Source organism: Rana temporaria, chromosome 2, assembly GCF_905171775.1.
Source record: "Rana temporaria chromosome 2, aRanTem1.1, whole genome shotgun sequence".
NCBI classification, from domain to species: domain Eukaryota; kingdom Metazoa; phylum Chordata; class Amphibia; order Anura; family Ranidae; genus Rana; species Rana temporaria.
In genome coordinates, this window is record NC_053490.1 from 503,974,082 (window position 1) to 503,988,021 (window position 13,940).

Sequence of the window (13,940 nt, forward strand, 5' to 3'; positions counted from 1 at the left end):
GTGGTGGAGAGCACAGGGGGGATGTAGAGATCACAGGGGTGGCAGAGAGCACGGGGGGTGGCGGATAGCACCGGGGGATGTGGAGAGCATAGGGGGGTGGTGGAGAGCACAAGGGGGTTGGCGGAAAGCACTGGGGGGTTGGCGGATAGCACCGGGGGGTGGCGGAGAGCACAGGGGCGATGTGAAGAGCACAGGGGGATGTGGAGAGCACAGGGGAGTTGCGGAGAGCATGGGGGAGAGGAGGAGAGCGCAGGGGGCTGGCGGAGAGCACAGGGAGGAGGAGAGCACAGGGGGGATGTGGAGAGCACAAGGGGGGATGTGGAGAATACAGGGGGAATGTGGAGAGTACAAGGGGGGATGTGGAGAGTACAAGGGGGGGTGTGGAGAGCATGGGGGGAGGAGGAGAGCACAGGGGGGATGTGGTGAGCACAGGGGGGATGTGGAGAGTACAGGGGGAATGTGGAGAGTACAAGGGGGAATGTGGAGAGTACAGGGGGATGTGGAGAGTACAGGGGGATGTGGAGAGCACAGGGGGGGATGTGGAGAGTACAGGGGGGATGTGGAGAGTACAGGGGGGGATGTGGAGAGCACAGGGGGGGATGTGGAGAGTACAGGAGGGATGTGGAGAGTACAGGAGGGATGTGGAGAGTACAGGGGGGATGTGGAGAGCACAGGGGGGATGTGGAGAGTACAGGGGGGATGTGGAGAGTACAGGGGGGGTTGTGGTGAGCACAGGGGGGATGTGGAGAGTACAGGGGGAATGTGGAGAGTACAGGGGGGATGTGGAGAGCACAGGGGGGGTGTGGAGAGCATGGGGGGGTGTGGAGAGCACAGGGGGGTGGCAGAGAGCATGGAGGGATGTGGAGGTGTCCACAGTGCCTTGATAACTGGAGCTGCTGTGATGAGGCCACGGGACACCGATAAAAAGGTCAGGACTGCCTGTCCACAGTGGGCACTGGAGGATGAAACTGTTACTCGAACTGCCAAGACTCGAAGAAATATGGCAGACACATGGAAAGCTATTCCATTCACAGCCTTACCTGAGGACTTTCCAGGTATGGCAGTGTTCGCACCACATCAGGATTTCTCCTGAAAATTGTGTTTAAGAAATCAGAGAGCCACTGCAATACAAGAACCATGGGAAATCTTGCTTGGTATTTTAAAGGAGATCTGTCATACAATACTGACATTGCTGACCTCTGCTAGCTCCTGACTGTCATGCTGATGTTAATGCTACGATACTTTGCTTACTCTGACGGAAAACAAACTTGAAAATAAGAACTTTTTTATTTTATTTTTCTGATCTGAGTGCTTTTCAAAAGTGCCTAGAATTTCAAAAGGTTTTTCAATCTTTTTAAATCTGCAGCTTTTATTTAAATAGCACCCAGCAACCCTGCAATGAAGGTTAGGCACGTCTGGTCAGAGAGTGACAATCATAGGCGTAAGCAGGGGCTGTGCCAAGTGTGATTGGGCACACCCTAATCACTGTGTGTTGTGCTGATTCCCCCATTTGCCTGGGCTTCCCCCCGTGTTGCGCCCACCGCAGTGCTGCTGGCTTCCCTCCTCTCCCCCTGGCTACTGCAGGGGATGTTTTAGAATAATATTTTGTTTGGTTTTACACTATTGGTAGTTCATATTAGCGCAAAAGATTTCTTACACTATTCGATGAGGTCGCACTGATGGGCACCGGTGAGGCGGCACTGTCGGACACTGACAGGTGGCACTGATAGGTGGCGCTGGTATGCGGCACTGATGGGCACTCATAGGTGGCACTGATGGGCACTCATAGGCGGCACTGGGCACTCATAGGCGACACTGATGGGCACACACGGGCGGCACTTATGGGTGGCACTGATGGGTACTTATGGGTGGCACAGATGGGCACTGATAGGTGGGCACTGGGCATGGATAGGCACTGAGGGGTGGCACTGATGGACACTGAGGGGTGACACTGATGGACACTGAGGGGTGGCACTGATGGACACTGAGGGGTGGCACTGATAGCATTGCTGGGCATCACTTGTTTATCCCACTGCCAGTCCCATGTTGTCCCATGTTGCCAGTCAGTGCCCCATCTGCACTGATTGGCATCTATTCTCTTCTTTTTTTTTTTACTGCCCTTTTTATTTATTTTTTACTGCCCTTCCCTGGTGGTCCAGTGTGGGCTTTCCTGGTGGTTCAGTGTGGGCATCCGAGGGGGGGGGCTGTGCTGATAAACAATCAGCGCGAACCTCCCCTGTCAGGAGAGCCGCCGATCGGCTCTCCTATATTCGCGTCTGTAAGATCAACGGCTCTTCCTGTTTACATCGTGATCAGCCATGATTGGACACGGCTGATCACGGGGTAAAGAGCCTCCGCCGGAGGCTCTTTACCGAGATCGGAGATGCAGGGTGTGAGACTGACACCCCGCATCACCAATCGCCACGCTGCGCGTCCCCACGGGCGCGCGCCAGCATGAAATCCTGCAGGACGTCAATAGACGTCCAGTCAGGATTTCACAACCACTTCCCGGACGTCAATTGTCCATTGACCGGGTGGGAAGTGGTTAAACAGCTCAGATCAAAGTCAATGTACTAACAATGCAATGTTAGTGCAGCGATCTTCCCTGTTGAGCTATTGTGTTCTGACAGTGGGATGAGCAAACCCCCCCACCACCAGAACATTCAGGTCAGCGTTGGCTGAGAGTGCTGATCGGTAGACGATCAGGAGACGGTCGGCAGACCTTTTTCAGTCATAAGCCTTCGACGGAAGCCAGCTGAACGGCCGGTTTCTGTTGAACTGGATGCCACACACACGGGCTGAATGTCAGCCGGTTTCTATTGAGTCAGCCGAAGCCGGCAGACATTCGGGAGTGTGTACTAGGCTTTAGTGACTATCATTAGGAATGCATACCACCTGTATGTCATTACAACACACCCTGTCCATACAATTCAATGATGATGTTTATCATTTCAGTTGTGGAGCGACGCGGGGAACGTCTCACACGTGTGGGATTAATTTCCCCCAACAAGCTGGATATTTTTCCAAATAAATCCTTGATTTTGTTAATTCTTTTCAGCTGTATCTGATAATATGATGACTGCTTTATAATTACTCTCCAGCTTTTATCACCTCCACCACGACGTCCTACGAGGCTGGGGGTGCAATCCGCAGCAATGACTACATCCATGAAAAATACATTCCTTTGCCATCAATATATATCCGACACAAAATGCTACTAATTAAAAATGTAAATAATCACAGCATACTAAGATATTAGAGATTTTTTATAGTTATATAATCATTTTTATTTTACAGGTAAATGCAAGCCTGTTGTGGCCACCTGTTCCCATCTTATTAGTAAAAGGACTTTAACCACTTAAGCCCCAGACCATTTTGTAGCTAAAGGACCAGGCCACTTTTTGCAAAAGGGCACTGCGTTGCTTTAACTGACAATTGCGCGGTCGTGCGACGTGGCTCCCAAACAAAATTGCCGTCCTTTTTTCCCCCGCAAATAGAGCTTTCTTTTGGTGGTATTTGGTCACCTCTGCGGTTTTTATTTTTTGCGCTATTAACAAAAATAGAGCGACAATTTAAAAAAAAAATTCTATATTTTTAACTTTTTGCTATAATAAATATCCCCAAAAAAGATATAAAAAATGTTTTTTTCCTCAGTTTAGGCCGATATGTATTCATCTACATATTTTTGGTAAATAAGAAAAAATAACAATAAGCCTTTATTGATTGGTTTGCGCAAAAGTTATAGGGGCAGATTCACATACAATTGGACAGGCGCAGCGTATCAGAGATACGCTATGCCACCGTATCTTACCTGGCGTAAATTCGAATCCAGGAAGAATTTGCGCCGTAAGTTACGGCGGCGTAGTGTTTTTCTGGCGGCGTATTTGAAATTGGGCGGGTTGGGGGCGTGTTTCATTTAAATGAAGCGCATCCCCGCGCGGAATGAAATGCGCATGCGTCGTTCCTAAATTTCCCGCCGTGCATTGCGCTAAATGACGTCGCAACAACATCATTTTTTTAACTTAGACGTGACTTACGTCCATCCCTATTCACGGACAACTTACGCAAAAAAAAAAAAAAATCTAATTTCGACGCGGGAACGACGGCCATACTTTACCATGGCAAAGTCTATCTATACGCCACAAAATAGAAGCTTTAACTATACCCCGGACAAAGCCGACTAGAGACGATGTAAGAGAATGCGACGACCGCGCGTACGTTCGTGGATCGTCGGAAAAAGCTCATTTGCATATCCGACGCGGAAAACGACACAAACTCCACCCAGCGGACGCCGAAGTATTGCATCTCCAATCCGAAGGCGTACGAAGCCGTACGCCTGTCGGATCGAACCCAGATGCCGTCTTATCTTGGTTTGAGGATTCAGACTAAAGATACGACGCAGGAAATTTGAAAGTACGCCAGCGTATCAGTAGATACGCTGGCGTACTTGCTCTGTGAATCTGCCCCATAGCGACTAAAAAATAGGGAATAGTTTTATGGCATTTTTATTAATATATATATATTTTTTTTATTAGTAATGGCAGCGATCAGCGATTTGTATCGTGACTACGACATAATGGCGGACACGTCGGACACTTTTGACACTATTTTGGGACCAAAAGAGTGCTTCTAACGCCCTACCTAAAAAGAGCACTGCTCAGCGCTCAGGAAACAGCAATTCAGGTCTATGAGCAAACGTAGTGTAGTCTTATTTATTACTATTTTGGGACCATTGTAATTTTTACAGCGATCAGTGCTATAAAAATGCACTGATTACTGTAAAAAAATCGCACTGGCAGTGAAGGGGTTAACCTGTAGGGGGCTCTGAAGGGGTTAGGTGTTTCCTAGTGAGTGATTCTAACTGTTAGGGGGCGTGGCTTGGCGCGTGACGTGGCAGGCAGGAAACACGATCAGTGACACTCTCACTAGGAAGAACGGGGAAAGGTTTGTTTACACTTACCTCTCCCTGATCGCGGGACACCGGCGGCGATCGGATCTGCGGGTCCCAGGGTCGCGGTCACGGAGCTCAGGACCAGGTTGCGAGTGCGCCGCTGGTGGCTCGTGCGCGACCCACTACTGGGCTCTTAAAGGCGATATATGTGTGCGTGCTATGCCCAGCCGTGCCGCTCTGCCGATGTATATCGTCGTACGGCAGTTCTTAAACGGTTCAAGAGACTCTGTCAGGTCTCTAATGACAATAAAATAACTGTACCCAACCTTGAGTTGATTTTTTCTGGAGCCGAAACACACACTACTGCGCATGCGCGAACCAGCCGGAGTGCACATTGTTTGAATTGCCTGCTTAAAGTGTTATAAAACCCAGGAGCCTGCATTCACTATATCTGGTCTCCCACAGTACACAGAACATGGAAATAAATCTATTTTAGTCAATATAAACTGCTAAATACCTTTTCTCATCAGCAGTATATAGCAGTCTTGTGACTTCTATCAGTTCCTGGTGAAGCTTGTAGGAGGAGTTTTCATACTGCTTTGAGCTGTCCTATGAGGCTGCAGGGCTCCTGTCCCTCTGTCTGGACAGTGCAGATTTGCCCTGTGGTGATCACATACACTAAGGCTCCGTACACACGACCGAACATGTCCGATGAAACTGGTCCACGGACCGTTTTCCAGCGGACATTTTTCCAGCGGACCGTTTTCTAGCGGACAAAAGTTTCTTAGCATGCTTAGAAACTTGTCCGCTGGAAACCTGTCCGTCGGAAATGTCCGCTGGTTAGTACGTCTAACCAGCGGACCGAAATCCCGCGCATGCGTCGAATTGATTTGACGCATGCGTGGAAGCATTGAACTTCCTGGTTTGCGCACGTCGCCACGTCACCGTCACCACCACATCACCGCGTTCTCTGTCCGCGGGGATTTTGGTCTGATGGTGTGTACACACATCAGACCAAAATATCCCAGGAGACATGTCCGATGAAAACGGTCCGCGGACCGATTTCATCGGACATGTCTCCTTGTGTGTACAGGGCCTTACTGTTGCCACCTTTTCTTCAAGTCAAACCTGAACACTTTAGCGGCGCACAGCAATTTTTTTTATAGTATAAACTATACATATACTTTGAGATTAAATAACATTTCTAATTATATGAAGTTAAAACGGTGGTTCACCCTAAAAACGACATTTTCTTATTCCACTGCCCCCCCACATTACAATTCGATTAAGGCTCTTATTATTTTTTCCATGCTGTACATACCCTAGTACAGCATATTCACCCGTGCATCCGGGTTGCGAGTCCCGCGGGAGTGGGCGTTCCTCACATGTGTTTGATTGACATTTTGCCCAAAAACGAGCTCCCCCCCCGTCGCGTAAGCTGCGTCACGGTTGGCGAAAGGAGCCGAATGGCGAGTCGGCGCTATACTGCGCATGCGCATCGCCGTTCGGCTCCTTTCGCCAATCGTGATGCGGCTTACGCGACAAGGGGAAGCTCGTTTTTGGGCAAAATGTCAATCAAACACATGTGAGGAACGCCCACTCCCGCGGAACTCGCAACCCGGATGCACGGGTGAATATGCTGTACTAAGGTATGTACAGCATGGAAAAAATAATAAGAGCCTTAATCGAATTGTAATGTGGGGGGGCAGTGGAATAAGAAAATGTCGTTTTTAGGGTGAACCACCGCTTTAATCACAAGAGTTCCTCTTTACATCAGAGTCCACAGAGTCCCCCTTTTACATCTGAATCCACAGAGTCCCCATTTTACATCTGAATCCACAGTCCCAATTTTTCATCTGAATCCACAAAGTCCCCCTTTACATCTGAACTTGCAGATTTTCCTTACACTGCAGACTCTGATGTAAGGGAGAACTCTGGGGACTCTGACATAAGGGATAATCTGGGAACCCTGATTTAAGGGGAAACACTGGGAACTCTGATGTATGGAGAGGACTCTGATGTAAGGGGGAACATTGCTGCCTCTGGTGTAAAGAAGAACACTGATGTAAGGGGTGCTCTGAGAACCCTGATTTACCTTAGTGTACTCATTTAGAGGCAGGGGGGAGAAGGGGGGGGAGACTTCAGTTACACACAGTGAGTATAACAAGCATGTTTTACTGCAAATACAGACTGATTTTACTGCTGTAGGTTTAGTAACCTTTTAACTTCCATCTATTGTAAGTGTATCTTTTTTAATAAATGTTGCTGTTTTTACGAATCCACACTATAGAGAGTGTTGCTTTCTTCTTTTATGGTATTATTTGTGTATGGAGTCTCATTGCACACTGAATTTCGGGATTTGCTGTGGTACAACTTGCCCTGATGAGATCCCCAGTATTCATTCGTTTGGAGGCTTTGTGGAACATTTAATAAATGCAGTTTTATCTTTCCTTAGTGAGGGTCATTGGAATCCGGTAAGCCCCCACTCTGAGGCTGCATTCACACCTGAGCGTAGGTCGTTCGGTCGCTTTTTCCGGCGTTTTCGCGCGTATTCATGCTTATTTGCGCGTTTGCATACAGCGTCGTCCGACGTTTTTGTACTTCGGCGTTTTTTATTTTAGCCAATAGGAAAAATGATCATCTTTTCATCACTTGTTGCTATGTTGGTAGATTTTTTTTATCTTCTGCCTGGGTGAAAGGTTCTATTGATTAAAGCGACAAAACGCCCGTAGCAAACGCTCGTTGTCGAGCTAGTCGATTGAATCGAGCGCTACCATTACTTTCTATGGGAAATACAAACGCTCAAAAACGCCAAAAACGCGCGATTCACGCGACAAAAAAGGGTCCGGAACTTGTTTGAGCTTCAGGCGTTCGGCTTCAGGCGTTTTGGAGTGGAGATGTGAACCATCTCCATAGACAGTAATGTATTTTTTCCCCTCTAGCGTTTTTGAGCGTCGCGCTTCAGGCAACAAAACGCTCAGGTGTGAATGCAGCCTCAAGGCTGAATTGACACTGATTCAAATTGGATGCAGGGCTCCTAAGGTTGCCACCTCATCCCTTTAAATCCTAAAACATATGAATTACGCAGGTTCTAAAGCTTTAATAAGGTGGCCCCCAGATCCCAGCCCCCCACCCTATGGGAATGAGTATGGGGTACATACTTCTGCTGGGGCTCCTCCGCTATCTTCTGATCTTTACCCGCTCTTTTGCTAGCTCTTGCCCGGTCTTCTTCCGATTTTGGCCGGAATTACAGAGACATCCGTGCAGGTTTCTGCGCAGATGTCAATGTAAATCACGTACAGAATGTAAAAGTAGTACAGAAACTACTTTTTGAAATCGTCGTCGCACCAATTACGACGGTTCCATTGCCAGCAATTGCCGGCAAATGCAGCCGAAATGCCAAAACGCAGCAGTGTGAACCGGGGGCTTAGACAGATTTGTGAACAATATTTGAGAGAAATAGGCCCTTTGGGCCAGATTCACAGAGCAGATACGACGGCGTATCTCCTGATACGCCGTCGTATCTGTTGTTCTATCTATGCGACTGATTCATAGAATCAGTTACGCATAGATAGCCAGAAGATCCGACAGGTGTAATTGTTTTACACTGTCGGATCTTAGGATGCAATACCGCGGCCGCCGCTGGGGGGAGTTCGCGTCGTAATACAGCGTCAGGTATGCAAATTAGGAGTTACGGCGATCCACGAAGATTGTTCCCGTTGTTACGTCGTCGCGAGTGTTAGATTTCCGTCGCAAAGATAGGGCACCTTTAACATTGTGTAAAAGCACTCCACCATGTTAAAGTATGCCCGTCTTTCCCACGTCGCTTTTGAATTTTTTTTTTTATTTTTTCTTTTTCCCGACGCAAGTCTTTTTTTCACGTCGCGATTCACAAAGCGTCGGTGCGTCGTAATTTCGCGCAAAGCACGTCGGGAAATTTGCAACGGGAGCATGCGCAGTACGTCCGGCGCAGGCGCGCGCCTAATTTAAATCGTACCCGCCCCATTTGAATTGTGCCGCCTTGCGCCGGACCTGTTTACGATACACCGCCGCAAATTTCCAGGTAAGTGCTTTGTGGATCGGGCACTAACTCGGAAAATTTGCGGCGGTGTAACGTAAACGGGTTACGTTACGTTGCGCCGCCGGACTGTGAATCTGGCCCTTTGTGTACATAGAAACATTCATAGATCTTTGAGCTCACGATAAATAGGAGCAAACAAAACACAAAATTGATACATTTATAATTTTGCTCAGTGTAATTTTTTGTATATCTATTCACAAACGTTTTTGGCTTTCATTTCAATTTTAAACGAATGGGTTGTATTACAAGGTAACGGTTCACATATACTTTAAGGCCCCTTTCACATTGGAGTGGGAGCCGCGGTGGCGGTATAGCACCGCTAAAAATAGCGGCCGCTATACCGTCGGATTTGCCACGGGATTCGGCCGCTAGCGGTGCGGTATTAACCCCCGATAGCGGGCGATAAAGGGTTAATACCGCCCGCAATGCCCCTCTGCAGAGCTTCAGGCATGAGCCCCCTGGAGCAGAACCGGGGGGGGGGGGGGTGTGCTGCCGCCTGAAATTGAGAAACGGGGGGGGGGGGGGGCATGGATGCCGCCAGGGACCTATGGGCCCTTTAATAATATATATACATATATATATATATATATATATATATATATATATACATATATATATATATATATATATATATATATATATATATATAGATATAGATATAGATATAAAAAAATTGTCCCTTTATTAAAAAATAAAATAAAAATATATTGAAATAAATATTTTTTTTTATAAAAAATAAATAAAAAAAGGGGGGTTGCCATCCGGGGCCCTGTCGGCCTCCGGGCCCCTGGGGACCTCCGGACCCCTAAAAAAAAGGGGGTTGCCATCCGGGCCCCTGGGGACCTCAGGACCTTTTTTTAAAGGGGGTTGTCCTCCGGGCCCCTGGGGACCTCCAGGCCCCTTACAGGTGTACTGCCTGTACCCCCCTGATGGCGGCCCTGGCCGTATCTATAGTCTAAACTATGTGAAAAAGCAAACCTTCAGCTGCTAAGGAACAAGCAAACTCTTCCTTCATCATACAACTTCCCCCCGGCTGGAGATCCCGTCCTGAGAATGGGGGATTTGTGTACATGTTTTGCCTCCGGGAGCTCTCCACATATTGGCCCCAGCTTCCTTCCCATGTGGGGCCTGTCTGTCAGGTCCAAACGTTATTAAGCCAAGACAAGAATAAACCATTGGGCAGTCTCACCGGCCTGTCACAATGGACACGGTTAAAAGAAGCTGGCTCCCCGTTGGGAGTAATAAGGCACCCTGGGATGGGGAAAAAAAACGCAGGTCAATAGTAGAAGGACTCCAGCATGTGCAGACAAGGACTTGTCCCCTGTTCCTGCCTCATGGTCATTGTTACTCTGCACTGACCAGCTGCCTACGATCACCGGACTCCAAACAAAAAATGGGTAACTCAGCATCCATTCAGCCGAGATTAAATGACTGAAATGAAGCACACCTCTGAATAATTGCTTCCTAGAAGGGGAACTGTGCTGAATAGCCATGCACACCCATTGATTAATACAATACAAGAGGAAAGGTCTGCAGGCATAGAACAGAACCAGACAACCCCTAACCTCTCCGCCGATAACATCCAGCGATGTGCAAGTTCTTTATACTGCCACATGTACTGGTCCTTAAAGAAAGACATATGTGTGGCAATATAAAGAACCAGAAATTAAAATAAAAAGATAAGATTGTACATAATATCATATTTTAAAGTTACTATAAACATATTTTAATTTCTAAATTGTAAGAATTCCACCGTTGTGCGACTCTAAAGGCCCATACACACGATCAGACTTTTTGACAACAACGGACCGAGGGACGTGTTTTATTGGACAATCCGACCGCGTGTACGCTCCATCGGACAATTGTTTTTCGGTTTTTCAACAGACAAATGTTTGCTGTGAATGCTCTCAAGCTTTCCGACTACAAATGTCCAATGGAGCACCATCCGATCGTGTGTACACAAGTCCATCGGACTAAAGTCCAAAGTACAAACACGCATGCTCAGAACCAATGCTAAAGATCAGACAACAATAGCAGAAGTTGCCCAAATGGTGGTGGTAAAGAGCTGAAAAAACACGTGATTTGGTGAATGTTGGCTGAAAAAGTTCTGCCGTGTGTATGCAGAACAAGTTCACGGCCAACGCCCTTCAGACCAAAATCCATGGAAAAGTCAGATGGAAGTCCGATCGTGTGTACGAGGCTTAAAGTGGTTGTAAACCCACTTTTTTTTACTTTTGCCTACAGGTAAGCCTATAATAAGGCTTACCTGTAGGTATAAAGAATATCTCCTAAACCTGTACGGTTTAGGAGATATTCCCCTCGCAATGCGCCACTGATTGCAGCGGCACATGTGCAGGGGGGATCCTCGGCTGAAGGACTGGCCAAGCCGACCCATGCCGGAAAGGAAATCTCCCGCGCATGCGCGGGAGTGACGTCATAGCCGCTCCAGCCAATCACAGCGCTGGAGCGGCGATACCGGGAAGACACGCTTGGCTCGGCGTGGACAAGGTAAGTTCCCTACCTCGTTCCAAGGTAAGTATTTCATAATGAGCTAATATGCGGTGCATACTAGCTCATTATGGCTTTTGCCTTGCAGGTGTAGAAAAAAAAATGTATGTGGGTTTACAACCTCTTTAAGTAATAGTTCAAAATAATATTTCAAGAATTCATTTAAACCAGTGACTTCAGTAACCACCACCTCTATCTGGAATGCCTGATCACCTCCAAATATTAACCCCACTACAGAGTCCAGATCACCTGTTAGGCCCCATACTCACGAGCAAACATGTCTGCTGAAACTGGCCCGCAGGCCAGTTTCAGCAGACATGTTTGGTCGTGTGTGGGCGCGAGCGGGCCGAATTCCAGCAAACATTTGCCCGCCGGGCCTTTTCCCAGCAGACAAATATTCCTGGACTTGTTTTAAAACAGTCCGCTGGAATTCAGCCCGCTCGGACATGTACGGTCGTCAGTACAGACCTACCGTACATGTCCAGGCGCCCGCCGTCCCTCGCATGCGTCGAATGACTTCGACGCATGCGTGGAAGCATTTTAAAGGCGGGCCGCCCACGTCGCCGCGTCATTGTCGCGGCGACACCGCGTCATCGACGCGGCGACACCGCGGACACGCCCCGCGTATTGTTTACGCGCGGACTTCTGTACGATGGTGTGTACAACCATCGTACAGAAGCCCTCTGGCAGACATGTATGGTGGAAACGGTCCGACGGACCGCTTTCACCATACATGTTTGTCCGTGTGTACCCGGCCTTAGAGTGTCTCTCAGAAAGCCACGGGGGGGGGGGGGGGTACTCCTTCTCAGGACATCCTTGAACCACACTGACCTACTCTTATGATCTCGATCAATCGAGTGTGGCCATAAAATAATAAAGGGGAAACCGTAGTGACCTCTGCTATAAATATTTATTATAAAACTACACACGGGAATTAAAAATACTCACAAAAAAAATAAGTCAAAATATAATTCTCTAATTACTGGTGGCTCCCCACCTGCTAAAAAAGCTCAACAAAGAGCGTAACGCGGACAGGGGGGTGGGGGGAGGAGCCATTATTCAGGACGTTTTTTTACTTGCATGTCAGCGTGGAAAGCTGCTGATATGCATGTTTTCACATATTTATGTGAGTCTTTTTAATCTCTGTGTGTAGTTTTATAATAAATATTCATAGCAGAGAGCACTATGGTTTTCCCTTATTGTTTTATGGCCTCACACAATTGTTTAAGATCCTAAGAGGAGGTCAGTGTGGTTCAAGGATGTCCTGTGGAGGAGTACCCCCGCCCCCTGAGGCATCCTGAGACACTCTAACAATGCGATCGGGACTCTGTAGTGGGGTAATTATTTGGAGGTGAGCAAGCATTGGCTGGATTCCGGCTGGGTGACTCGGCGTGAAGATGATCTGAAGCTATGGACAATCAGAACATGTTTTAGAAACACAGCCATGCCTCCTTCCTCAGTGCTGACGAAGGAGGTGTGGCTGTGTTTCCAAAACACGTTCTGATTGGCCGGTTACAGTGTTAGGCGGCTCCCAGGTCCATAGCTTCAGATCATCTCCACGCCGAGTCACCCAGCCGGCTGCTCAAGTCGCCCGCAATTCACCATCCAAGGGTCACATCGGCGGTTTCTGTCACTTTGCTGTACTTGGCAAGCCCGCATCCACTGAGCACTATGTGAGTGCAATCTATTTCTAATACTAAATGTTAACTTTAATAAACCATGCTGTAAGATTATTATTATTATACAGGATTTATATAGTGCCAACAGTTTGCGCAGCGCTTTACAACATCAGGGAAGACAGTACAATTACAATACAATTCAATACAGGAGGAATCAGAGGGCCCTGCTCGTTAGAGCTTACAATCTAGAAGAAGGACTTGCCTGGTGCTTCTTTCCCTCTCTTGCTTTTATCTTCCGCAGTTCCTGGGTCTCCAGCCCTTACCTGAAGCAGCCTCGTCACCCACTGCAGCATTTATAACAGAGACTTATTTTAAGGGGCCTACCCCCCATAATATTGTACTGAAACACATACTTTGTTTCTTACCAACCTTTAATTGCATCTTTTTGATCTCACTCTTTTAAACTTATAAAATATTTAAAGCGGTTGTATACCCGCAGCAGTTTTTTTTTTTTTTTTACACACCTGAAGGGCAAAAGGCATAATGAGATAGTATGCACTGCATACTAGCTCATTATGAAATACTTACCTTGGAACGAAGTGTGGGGAACTTACCTGGTCCATGCCGAGGGAAATGTCATCTTGCCTCGGCGTGTCTTCCGGGTAATGCCGCTCCAGCGCTGTGATTGGCTGGAGCGGAGATGTCGTCACTCCCGCGCCGTTAGCCGAGGATCCGCGCTGTGCATTCGCCGCTGCAATCAGCGGCGCATTGCGAGGGGAATATCTCCTAAACCGTACAGGTTTAGGAGATATTCTTTATACCTGCAGGTAAGCCTTATTAT